This window comes from Sciurus carolinensis, chromosome 9 (genome assembly GCF_902686445.1).
Source record: "Sciurus carolinensis chromosome 9, mSciCar1.2, whole genome shotgun sequence".
Taxonomy (NCBI): domain Eukaryota; kingdom Metazoa; phylum Chordata; class Mammalia; order Rodentia; family Sciuridae; genus Sciurus; species Sciurus carolinensis.
The window spans coordinates 27,354,589-27,367,789 of NC_062221.1; positions in this window are offsets into that span (position 1 = coordinate 27,354,589).

Here is a 13,201-nt window from a genome sequence, read left to right on the forward strand (position 1 = left end):
CTTGACTCATGTTAACCACTTCTGAAAGACCAGGACTTCTTTCCACCTACATCTGGACCATATGGTGTTCCCAGGTCTAATGTCAGCAGAACTTACCATCTCTGTCAGCAGCAATACCACGTCAAAACCTTGGTGTCATTCCTCATTATCTCTCTTGGACACCCCACTCTTCAAATTCCAGCTAGTACCTCAGAAGAAGCCTGCCCTGATCCTGCAACTAGCAGGCCGAATCCTTTCCTCCTTTGTTTGGGATTCCAGCTGTGTTCCTTTATGTCCTATTTCCCCCATAGGACTGCAGCTTATTTGCTTGTAGGCAAGCTCCAAGCTAAAGATATCTTTCTGGCCCCTCAGCACCCTGCCCAGCACCTGTGTATAACTGTTGAGCAGGAAGCAAGACTAGTATGAGAGTATCTTGATAAGCATCAAATTTTATTGATTCCTCCTTCAAAGTGTCCTTTGTGATTGGTAACTCCTCTCAGACCTGAGTGCGTTTGCCAAGATTATTTCCACCACTTACTAATCTATGGACTCCTGCCTCACCAATGAAAGCTGCCCAATTCCTGTCCAGAAAATGTCTATTCTGTGAATTATTGCATTGCTCAATAGCCAGATACACTTTCGGGGTGAGGAAAGCTACAGATACAAGAATATAACAAAAGAGATGTCCTTACTTATGTTTCTAACGGTTCCACAAAGGTAGATCCATGCCCATTGGCCATAATGGATAATATACTGTGGAATAAAGCCACATTCCCACCTAAAGATCTCTCCAGGGGCATCTGTCCAGCAAGCAGGGTCATGCTACACAGGCCTTCTGAAAATCATGAATTTCTTATTTCATCCTCCAGTTCCACCCCCTTGTCTAATGTACATGACAACAGTCAGAGAGCCTAAGGACCAATTTTCCCAAAGTTTATTCTCCTGTTTCCAGTCTGAATCCATCATAGTTGTCATCATAGATGAACTTTCTTACACAAAGTTGACTCCACAACTGCTCACCTCAGCTGTGGAGTGGGAGTATATAATCCCACTCCAGTAAAATGAAAAGAAAGGGGACCAAGGTGAGAAGGATGATATTTGATAAGTCCTAGATTCTTACATTCTTGCTGTTGTTACTAAATTTAGATTATTTTCTTGAACAAAAAAGGGCATAGCACACATCATGGAATAGGTCTTCAGCAGGACTGTGTGCCTACTCTTCTGTCCCATAGCATCTGTTCTGAGTCTTCCCTTCTTCCAGTTCTCAGTTCACTTGACACTCCCCTACTTAGAACCCTTCCAGAACGTGAGCTGCCTTCCAACTTGCCTCTGAAAATCAGAACCCTCATGCTCACTGCCCGCTCCTTCTCAGGATCCTCAAGAACTCACCACACTATTGTTGCCCCCTATCTCCCATTTTCACACTGCCCTGCTCCAGAGGCATCTTCAGCTGCCCTAAAAACACCTACCTTGTCAGTAGCTTCACCTCCCAGATTCCTTCTCTCTTCCTTCTCTCTCCATCTCACTTCAAAGGAGAATCATCCACCCCAGATCCTTGTATTTCAGCACAATTTATTTGATTCTCCATTCCTGAAAATCTGGTTTCTGAGCTTGCACTCTCCTAGTAACTGATCTGCCAGAATTCTCCAGAGTTATCTGAACTCCAAACACAAACAACTACCATTCCCTTATTCTCGAATTGGACCTTTGCAAAATGTGTTCTTCAGTCCACATCCTCTCCCCCCTTGAAACTCACAGATTCTCCTTACCATACAAGGACTATCTCAGGGCTACACTTTCTCCAGAAAAGCTTCCCCATCTGCCCTCAGTTGAAGGGGATTCTTTCCCAATGAGGTCTTTCTTGTAGTAGTTACTCCTCCCACCATCCTCCAAGAGATCCAGTGTGTCTACCTTGCACATTGACAAACATCTTCAGTGACAAGTGTTGCTCTTCATTCATATTTACCCCACACACAGGCTAACATAGTGCCTGCCATCTAACAGGAATTTAACACATATTCTCGAGTGAATGATCAATGTTTTCTGAGACCATAATGAAATGGGTTGGAAGGGAGAACTGGTATGCTTACCTCAGCAAGTCACAAATCTCCAACTTCAGAAACTTGAGTTAGAGTAAATTTCCTTGATAGTACATTGGTTTTAATTTAAAATTTATTAAAATGTCTTCTTGTGTTGCTATATAAAAGATGAACATGGTAGAACAATTTATCTACAAAACAAAGAAGTCTGCAATTTGACTTATAATATCACCATTACTTTTGGGTTTACTTCATTACTTTAGATGATAAATTACAAGTTGATGAATGAGGAAGAACTCAAGTTTCCAGCAGGAAAGTCTTTAAGACAGGTGGTTATTTAAAATAGTCTATAACCAACAGATTTTTTTAAACACAAGAAATGCAGAAAGCATCATCTTTTCTGCTTAAATTAAATTTCAGTTGATCAATAATTATTTTGTCATAAGCAAATTCCATTAATGGCAAATTCCCCATCGCCTTTGGAGAGTGAGACTGGCCCTCTACAAAGCATGATGAACTGCACTTCATATCTTTTCTCCTTGTTTTCTGCTGCCTGGAGAATCAGACAGCAGTATGTAAGGAGCCAGCCAGGCTGATGACTCAGCTCATAAAACAATGTGTGGCCACAAAGATGATGTTTATCCAGGAGCATTCTGGAGGCTTTTGCTACTGAAGTAGGCAAGCAGTGGGTAAGTGGCTCACGATGCTCATTCTCCCAAGGGTTTCTGGCCACATCGCCAAAGCAGAACTCACTTCCCTCTCCCAATGGTTGATCTCATCTGATGCTTTATCCAAGCAGAATGGTAGGAAAACTTCAGAGAAATACAGTTGGAATACAGGCAAATCCGAGCTAAGTGCACTGATAACATTGACATTCTGCCTTCTCTTGACCAGGAGGTACCAGCAGTCAGAGCTTCTACCCATACAAAGCCCAAGAGCAGGTGGATGAGACAAGTTACTCAACTCATTTCTACCCTGCTGAGTCCCTCAAGGAGCAGGTCTGCTCTGGTAGTAAAGCACTTGCAGAGCTAATGTTCTTCATGGCAGAGAGTCGCCCAAGCTAGTTTTACTTCATTACCCCCTTCTTATGTCCCGGAAAAGCAACACCTTATAGGAAGCATTGGAATAAAGGGCTAACACAAAAATGGCTAATAAAATTAGGGTCCCTTCAGAGAAGGAGACCTAAAGTGACTAAAAGATAAAGATTAGTATTTTGCTTTAAATTGTGTTGTATCTGAGTGTCTATGAAGTGGGGAGAAGATAGGGAAGAGTGTGAAAAAGAGACAGATTAAGTAGTGTAATATTTTAATATTTTTCCTGAAATGACAAACTTTAACCATCTGTTCCTATTTTAACAAACCATTCAAAATATTATTAAAATGCAGATTCCTTACAATTAGCCAGAATATTCAAGTGAGAAATGACCAAAGTTCCTATGACTTCAATACCTGAAAACTAATGTGTTACTTTTGGATGGATGAAAACTATCAAGCCCCATTATAAGCAGCACCCTCAGATGTGTCCAGATGTGTCTGAGAATCCTCAGCACTTCTAGACTCTCAAAACTGTGAGGGGTCATACACTTTTTTTTTTCATCTTCAGTCTAGCACATAGGATCTGATAAACAATAGGTGCTCAGTAAATATTATCTGAATGAATACATTAGTGAAGGTGTGCTTTCATTTTTTCCCAGAAGTGTATCTCTTTGTTCCAGTAAGGTTTTTGTTTATTGTTTTCTGGGCAGGAAAAAAGGGAGGCAAGGCAATCAAAAATGAGATAACTCCAGAAGGAAGGGCAAATAGATAGAAACTTGGCATTATTTAGTTCTCCTTTCCCTTTGGGGGCAATAACTATACCCTTGAATTTCTGAACTAAGTTACCAAGGAGGAATTGAAATTAAAAACCTTGGAGAGTAATTAGCAACAAAACGTTCTAATGTCAAGAACTGAATTTTATGGGACCATATTTGTAATATTAATGGAACTCTGTGTAACCAAATGGTGGAATTATTGCTCCAATGCAAATAGGCCCAAAAGAGAAAAACAGCCCAAAATAGCACAGATATTGCAAATCAGGACAGAGGTAATTTCTCTACACATAAAAAGCAGCCAATTGTAATGCTTTCACCAATTCACTTAAGTGCAAAACAAAGCTTGTTTGATGCAGCACCACCTACCACAGGTCTGAATTGCTATGGGACTGGGGCAAGAAAGGGAACTAAGACTTTGTTCCCATCATATCTTATACTTTTTATCTTAAAGTGTGAGAAATTTGACTCATTCATTTACCCAAAATTTACTGAGCACCTATCATCAGTAAAGTCCAGGGCAGAAGATGTTCAATCTTTCCTGACAGAGTTTACCATCTAGTTATAGAGAAGAGACATTGAACTAATTATCACAAAAGTGAATCTCTAAAGACAGAGTGCATGAAGGGAATATCAGCCAGGGAGGACTGACTGACCTAGTTTGTAAGTCAGAGAAGGCTTCCTGGAGGAAACGATATTTAAAGTGAAGACTGAAAACACAGATAAATCAGCCAAGTTAAAAAGAATAGAAAGTGTTCTAGACACTTGGGAGGTCAGTGTGGTAGGGAATGAACTTGTTGTATCAAAGGAATAAAGAGGTCAGAGTGACCAGGGTATGATTATAAATGAGCAAGTAAAGAGAGTAGGTATGGCTGGAATGGAGGCAGGGCCAGATCTTAAGGCCTTGCTTGGTCTCATGAGGATAAGGTACCAACCATTGTCAGGCCTTGAGTCAGAATCAGATTAGAGACATGAATAAGTCCAGGCCCCTTGAGTAGATCCTGGCTCATTGAAGGACAGCAGAGGAAAAGGCTCATCCCCTTAAAAACTGGGCTTAGAGGTACCACTACATATTCCCCAATTCTCTGAGCACCCAACAAAGGTTTTACAGAAGCATCTAGGACCACACCCTCATAGGACCATTCCAGGCTTCTCTCATTCTTGAGCAACCCACTCCTTTGAGCTCAAGATGGCATACCTGTTCCCAGGTTCCAGGCTCAGTGGAGAAGATCAGCTTACCTCCCTGAATAGCCCACTCTCAGGAGTCTGAGAAGGGTCCTGGGATCTCTTCCTTCAGCTGCAGTCTCAACACTTTGCTTGTGACCTACAACTCTTACATGCTGAGAGTCCAAGAAAGAATAATGCCAAGCATGCCAGGGAACAATTGACCCTGAATCTAATCAAGGACCACTACTAATATCTTCTTTGAGGGAAATTTATTAGAAGATGCAAAAAAAAATCTTCAAAGAACTGCCTTAAAAGAGCACACCTTGCACATGGAACACCTGGGGAGTAGCAGGACAGTACACTGTCACCACTGAGGAGGAAAGACTTTAAGAAATGGAGATTATTCAATATGCACCAAGTATGATGGATCCAAATTGATAATGTACAGTCATGAATTATGGAATAATCAGAAAAGTGATCCTAATCTAGAAACCTGCCATGTCAGAAGCTTCAGCAATTTTTTATAACTCTCTGGTGGCCCCTGCTGAAACCACACCTGTACTTAGCCTCTCATCCATGACCCTAGTCTGTCACTCAAGTCCAGTGCCAGTCATGGGCTTTTTCAAGTTTCAGGTGACCTAGACATAGGGAATAAAACCTGAGGGCTTTGGAGTCAGAACTGAACTCACATCTAGCCCTAAAGACTTCCAAGCAGGGTGACTCCAGGCAAGTCATTTAACCTTCCTGAATTCACTTTCCTCCTCTGTCAAGTAAAAATCTTAACAGTCCCTCTATCAAGCATGATTGTGAGGATAATATTTGCAAAACTCTTAACCCAGACCCTAGCACAGGGTAAATATTCATTAAATATTGGAAATCTCACTCCCCTCCCCACCAGCTCAGATTTGGCTCCCAGAAATTCTGGGTCTCCTTGCATTTGTGAAATCTGCTTCTTCTCCAGACCAGCCTATGACAGCTGGTTTGGTCATCCTTGCATAGCGGGGCTCACTCTGTGTGTGCCTCTTACCAGCCAGCACTTAGTGCCATTCTCTTCTCTCTATTTAAAACCAAAAGTATTGATTTCCCCGAGCACCTTCCATGGTACAACACCCTCAAGAACTACATATTCCATCAGTTCTCCTCCATGACCATCAAATATCCTGCTCAGAGCCACAATCCCTAGATCCACAGGGTCCTCATTCACTGAGGCATAGATCTGTTTCATTTTGCACTTGCTTAAAGGTCAAACATGAATTTCTCCCCATTATTGTACTGTGTCTTGTCACACAGACTCTCTGTTTCATGGATTAGTCACAGTCTTGCTATCAAATTAAATATTCCTCAGCAGTTATTTTTAGAGAGATCTTTTTCTAACTCTACATGGTGCAATGATGTGTGTGCACCCACAGCTCTGGAATCCAGGCATTACCAGGTGGGCTTCAAAATATGTGAGGGCTCAGATTTTATCTAGAAAGTAGCAGCCAGCAGAGCAGAGGAATTTGTAACCTGGCTCCATCCATGGACTCCTCCATCCAGCTCAAAATATTTCCTCCTCTATGCCTTGGATGATTGCTCATTCATCAATCAGTCCAGAAGGCTCTTAGCACAATTGTAAGTTAAGCAAAGCATATCTGTTCCATTCCAACATCTTGTTTGGCTGTGTCCTTTATCCCAATGCAAGGACAGTAGTGTCCATGTGCCCTGTACCCTCATGGAAAGCAGCTCTCAGGAAAGGATCCATTGTCCTCCTGTCCTGAACCAATGACAGTGATTACATCCATCCCTGCCTGCTTCAATAAGTTCTGTCTACACACTTAGGCCAACATCAATAGAGAAATGATGTCCTCAGAACAGATCAGTATTTCAGAATTAGATGGGATAGGAAGAAGGGGCTTTCTAAGTAAGTCTTCTTCACCTACTTGAAAGCACTGTGAAAATAAGAAACTATATGTACCTTGGGCCTTAAGGATCTGACGATATTTGTGAAGCAGCAAAACCCACAGAATGACTAACTTATAATTTGAGACAGGATTTAGCATATCCCCCTGGGCTATGGTCTGTTGGAGGGCAGCAGATTTCTCATTCCCAATATTTCTCCAGGGTAGGTCTCCACTGACTGTGACATGTGGGGCCTCACTCACCTAGAGCATGTGAGACTGGCAGAAAGGCAGGAAGTGGTAATTCTAGGGTCCCTTTGACTTCACCATTGTTCCTCCACCAAGTTCCCATTACTGAAAAAGGTGTTGCTTCGGCCTTCATTTGGGTTTTTCTGCCTTATTTTGTTCAGATGTTGGATGAGGAGAAAGAAACTTCTCATTTCAGAAAGTCCTTGTAGACTGCAAATGCTCCAGAAATTTAGAGGCAGGGGAGGAAGAGTGGACTAGAAAAATCCAGGAAGACTTCACAAAGGGGCAAGGAGTCAGAGGATCAGCATAATTGGACATGGCCCAGAAGTAAAGAGGGGCACTCTTGAAAAAGTTTTCATGAACCAAGACACAGAAGAAGGAAGAACAGAGTTATATAGGAAGTAATGACAAGACCAGTGTAACCAGAGCCCAAGATTTCCTTGGGGAATATGGCAAGTGGATAAAGGCAGGTTATGGAGAATTATGAGCAGTCAGTAAAGATAAGAGTAATCAGTTGTTCAAGTTCTATTTCCCAAAAGCTTTTCTAGATCCAGGGGAGGTAGCTAAGGGTAAAGTCAATGAGGTTGCTATAAGGCCTTCAGAGGTCTCAGAGGAAGAATACAACTGTGAAGATCAGATGGAAGTTATGAGGATATGTCAGAGGACACAAAGATTTGAACTTAGATTCCTCCAAAGATGAGAACAGCCCTGGCAGGGCCTGGTAAGCCATTCATGAAGTTCCCTGGGAAAGATACAAATGTGGATCACTCAATGGGAGCTGCTTCCTCCCATGAGGGGAAATAGAATCAGTAAATGAACAGATGGGAAAATGAGCATATTATTTAACCACCAAAGAAAGACAAATTAAAGCCATAATGAGACTCTTCTGGTCTAACAGAGCTTTTAAAAAATCAAATGACAAGGTGCAGGCAGTTAAGAGTATGAAAGAAGGGGTCTATTCCAAGTGGGATGGATCCCTCCCACCAACAATATGACAAGTGGATATCAAGAAACCTAAACACTGCCAAGTGTGGTGGCACACACCTGTAATCCCAGCTACTCAGGAGGTTGAACCAGGAGAATCTCAAAATCAAGGCCAATCCAGGCACCTTGGAAAGACCCTGTCTCAAAATAATAAATTGAAAGGACTGGGCATGTAGCTTAGTAGTAAAGTGCCCCTGGGTTCAAGCCCCAGTGCTAAAAGAAGGAGAAGGAGAAGAAGGAGGAGGGGGGAGGAGGAGGAGGAAGAGGAGGAGGAGGAGGAAAGAAAAAAGAAAACAGAAAAAGAAAGAAACTTTAAAATTCTTAGTTCTGTGAGAATGGATCAAAGATAAATTCCATTTACATAAATATTCAATGTGCTTATGTCTATAAATATTGTAAATTACCCAAATGACCACCAGTAGGGGATGAATTGTTTGAATATGGGGCATTGCCCATGCAATTTTATGCAATCAAGAATAGGCTTGATATCTCTCAGCAAAGGAAATTATCAGCAATGCGAAGAAAGAGCCTACAGAGTGGGAGAAAATCTTTGCCAATCAGACTTCAGATAGAGCACTAATCTCCAGAATCTGTAAAGAACTCAAGAAACTCTACACCAAGAATGCAAATAATCCAATCGACAAATGGGCTAAGGAAATGAACAGACACTTCACAGAAAAAGATCTACAAGCAATCAACAAACATATGGAAAAATGTTCACCATCTCTAGTAATAAGAGAAATGCAAATCAAAACCACCCTAAGATCCCATCTCACCCCAATTAGAATGGCGATTATCAAGAATACAAGCAACAACAGGTGTTGGTGAGGATGTGGAGAGAAAGGTACACTCATACATTGCTGGTGGGGCTGCAAATTAGTGCAGCCACTCTGGAAAGCAGTGTGGAGACTCCTTAGAAAACTTGGAATGGACCCACCATTTGACCCAGTTATCCCACTCCTTGGCCTATACCCAAAGGACTTAAAATCAGCATACTACAGAGATACAGCCACATCGATGTTCATAGTTCCTCAGTTCACAATAGCCAGATTGTGGAACCAACCTAGATGTCCTTCAATTGATGAATGGATAAAGAAACTGTGGTATATATATACAATGTAATATTACTCAGCCATAAAGAATGATAAAATTATGGCATTTGCAGGCAAATGGATGAAATTGGGGAATATCATGCTAAGTGAGATAAGTCAATCTCAAAAAAACCAAAGGACGAATGATATCGCTAATAAGTGGATGATGACACATAATGGGGGGTGGGAGGGGTTAGTGTTAGGGTTAGAGTTAGGGTTAGGGAGGGGGGCAAGAATGGAGGAAGGAAGGACTGTATAGAGGGAAAAGAGGGGTGGGAGGGGTGGGGGGAAGGGAAAAAATAACAGAATGAATCAAACAACATTACCCTATGTAAATTTATTATTACACAAATGGTATGCCTTTATGCCATGTACAAACAGAGAAACAACATGTATCCCATTTGTTTACAATAAAAAATAAATAAATAAATAATAGAAAATCTCTATCCTGTATAAAGATGAATAAACCAAGAAAACCAAAAAGGTCAGAAAAAAAAATAGAATAGGCTTGAAAATAATATATCAACATGGAGAATATCTATTATATAACTTTCAGTGAAAAATAATTAAGCCTAAAACTATTCACAGTGTGGCTGTGATTATGCAAGAACAAACACATGTAGATACAAGCCAGAGTAAAATATACCAAGACATTGCCCTTCCTTTCCCCCGTGATTTCCCAATGGCTATATGTTGCTTCTATCTCAAACTTAACAGTATAAAGCAGTGCAGTTTTCTCAGAAGAATAACACACAGAGGTAGGACATGGAGCTGAATAGCACTGAAGTTCACCCTCTCACCCTCCTTGGAGCTTATCCCTCCTAGTGATGAATAGGGAGGATTTCTCAAAGTGAGGCCCTCAAGATAGAGCCAGGACAGTATTGGAACAAAAACATGTGTCCACATAGAGATTTGAGATAAATGATTTGAGCAGATTTTTCATAATAGGCCAAAATTAGAACATCTAATAACCACCAAATTGTTGTATATTCATAAAATGGAATACTAGTCAGCATTTGAAAGGAACAATAAGGTAGGCATGGTTTCTCACACCTGTAACCACAGCTACTCAGGAGGCTAAGGCAGGAGGATCACAAATTTGAGATCAGCCTGGAAAATTTACCAAGACCCTGTCTCAAAATAAAAAAATTTTAAAGTAACTCAGTGGCAGAATGCTTGCCCTAGCATGTGCCAGGCCCTGGGTTCAATTCCCAGCAACACACACACACACAAAGTAAAGAACTACTAATACAACTTCTTTCTCCAAAAGAAGTCAGACACAGAAAGCTATATATTTACATACTATAAAATTCCACTTATATGAACTTCTAGAATAGGTAAAATGTGTCTATGGTGATAGAAATCAGATCTATATTTGCTGAGTCCAGGAGGAGTAATGGGGAACTGAGGGGTTTCTCTATCCCGATTGGGATACTGGTTTACGAGGATATATGCTTTAGGTAAAATTTATCTATGCTTACACTTCAGATTTCATTTTATGTAAATTATACCTCAAGTACAAACTTTGGAAACTGCTTGGTTGAGCATACCAGTGGCCAATGGACAAACTTATGAAGTGTCTTTAGAACCCATCATAGACCTGAAAAGCTGAATTCTATTCCCCATGGGAATAAAGACCTGGATGTTTCTGTAGCCTCCTCTTAGAGGGGTTGAAGAAATCAGACTTGTGAACACACCACATGTATTTGATCTGATGCATTCATGAAGCTCAATCAAGGCCTTGACTTCTGAGCTCAGGAAATCTGGTCCTCAGGAGTAGGAGAGGGTAGATCTATGCTAGGTGATATAAACCAGGATTGCCAGGGTCTGGAAATGGAACAGAGGGCTGAAGGCTTTAGGCCTGGAACCAGGCAGTGCTCTCAAGATTAATCATTTTCTTGGGAAGCTTTCTCATTCTATTAATTAGGGAGCAGGGGGTGAGGGGACTTACCCCCAGCCAACACTCAAGGGCTGCAGGGTGACTCAAGTTCATGAGCACAGTCATAGCCTTTGGAGAAGAGAATTCTCTCCTTCCTTCAGGATGACCACTGGCCTCCTAAAGTGTATGTCCCTGGCTCCTTGGACCTCGAGCTTTTGACTATTGTAAACTTTTCCAGGTAAACAGCAGACTACCCTCAGTGTTTGTACAACAGAGACCTTGGAAGGGCACAGAAGCCTTTGAACTCCTAAATGCCCTAACCCTCCTATCATATCATATGCTACTTCCTCTGCAGATCCTTTTCCTCTCCCTACCCTGTACCCCATTCATCCAAACTCCAACATCCAAGGTACCCCATTCATCCAAACTCATCTTTTGAACTTCCAACTCACCCCCAGATTCTGTTTTTTTCACACGTTCTCAAATTGAATCTTCCCCAGAACCCTGTAAGCATCATTGTGGTCATTTCAAAAATAAGGAAACTGAGATTTCAAAGAAAGGAAGAAGCTTGACAAAGATCACATATAGCAACCAGCTCCAGAACTCCATACCTTTTCTGACACTGAAAATCCCTTCTTTATACCAGTGGAGAACAGCAGCCACAGTCTTGGAAGGGCTGAACTTAGAAATTCTGCAGAATCTGGAGGGGACAGTGGCAGACCTAGGACTATGGCACTCTATGGAGACAAGTCTGGCAGCTTTACAGGAGAGGAAAGTGGAGAAGACCTTCTCTTCTCTGCATGCACTTGCAGGTTATAACCTATGTTTTTGTGCTTTGGTTTAGAACCCAAAGGTAAAGAGGATCCCAAGGGCTTCTCGAATGTCAGCTCTTGAAAGTAGCTCCTGACACTAGCAAACATTGACTAGAGAGACCACTACAGGTAGCACCTGGGCCCAAGGTATCCAAACCCAGTTGTGGAGCAACATCACTCAGAGTCTGAGTCAGGTTTTCCAAGTGGAGACCTCAGGGAGGTTCTAATGAGGTCCATGGCCAAGAAAACCTTGGAGTCAAGGGACCAAGAGGGATTATGGAGCCTGCCTGAACAGATTTGGTTTACCAGGGTTTCTTGGGTGTGAAATGACTGAGAAGGGCAGCACCTGCCTCTTAGAACTGCCTCATGAACCAAGAATTTCTGTATCCTTCTGTCAATAATGTGAATTTCTTCCCTCCTTCCATTGGACAGGAAGTTCCAGTTCAGGAGCATCCAGAGGACTGGCAACATGATAATGTCTAGACTTGCCTAAAAAACACACCAAGATCTAGTTTAAAATATCCCAGGGAAGACTTATCAACGGAGACTCTAATCAAGGGTGCACATGTGCCAAAGACCATTGATGGTTTGTATGGGAATTGCCCTGGTCTGTCCCTCAGCATCCAACTTTAGTCTTCAATCACCTTTGGCAAGAGATGCCTACCCTGAGGCCAGAAGAGAAGGTAGGTGATTTCCTCCACTCCTGCTCCATCTTTGTCAATCCCAGGTAAAGCTATCCCAAACACTCTCTTAACATATCACCTCCCTTCAGTGCCAGGGTCTCTAATGGCTCCCTGTTGTCTCCAGAGCAGTCTACATACTCAACCTGGCATTTATTTTTCCATCCAAATCTAGACCCATCCCAGATGCAGCAAGACCCTTCTCATAGATGTGCTGTATCTTCTCTTCACAGACCTTCCCAAAATTCCATCTCCCTTCCAAATCCACCTCAAGTCCTAAGACCAAGCAAAGCTGTCACTCTCCTCCCAGGACCCCTAATAGCCCTGATTCTGTGAAGACATCCTGGTGCAGAAAACCAGGAGTAGCCACATCTCCAGGCAGGGAATAAGAAGCCTAATTCAGGTCATGATTTACAATGTTTCCATCTCTGTAGGGTGCAGTCAGAAAGTCCCTCATGTATATCCAGCCTTTGGGCAGTACCAATCCTGAGAGTGGCAGGTAGAACAGCAGCAACCAGCCCAGGAGCCAGTGATCTCAGATTCAATCCCTGGAACCAGATCAGGGATGGGGCCTGAAAGACCCACTCTCAGGCCTCCAGGCTCTCAGGGTTCCAGTAACCCAGCACCTCCAGCATCA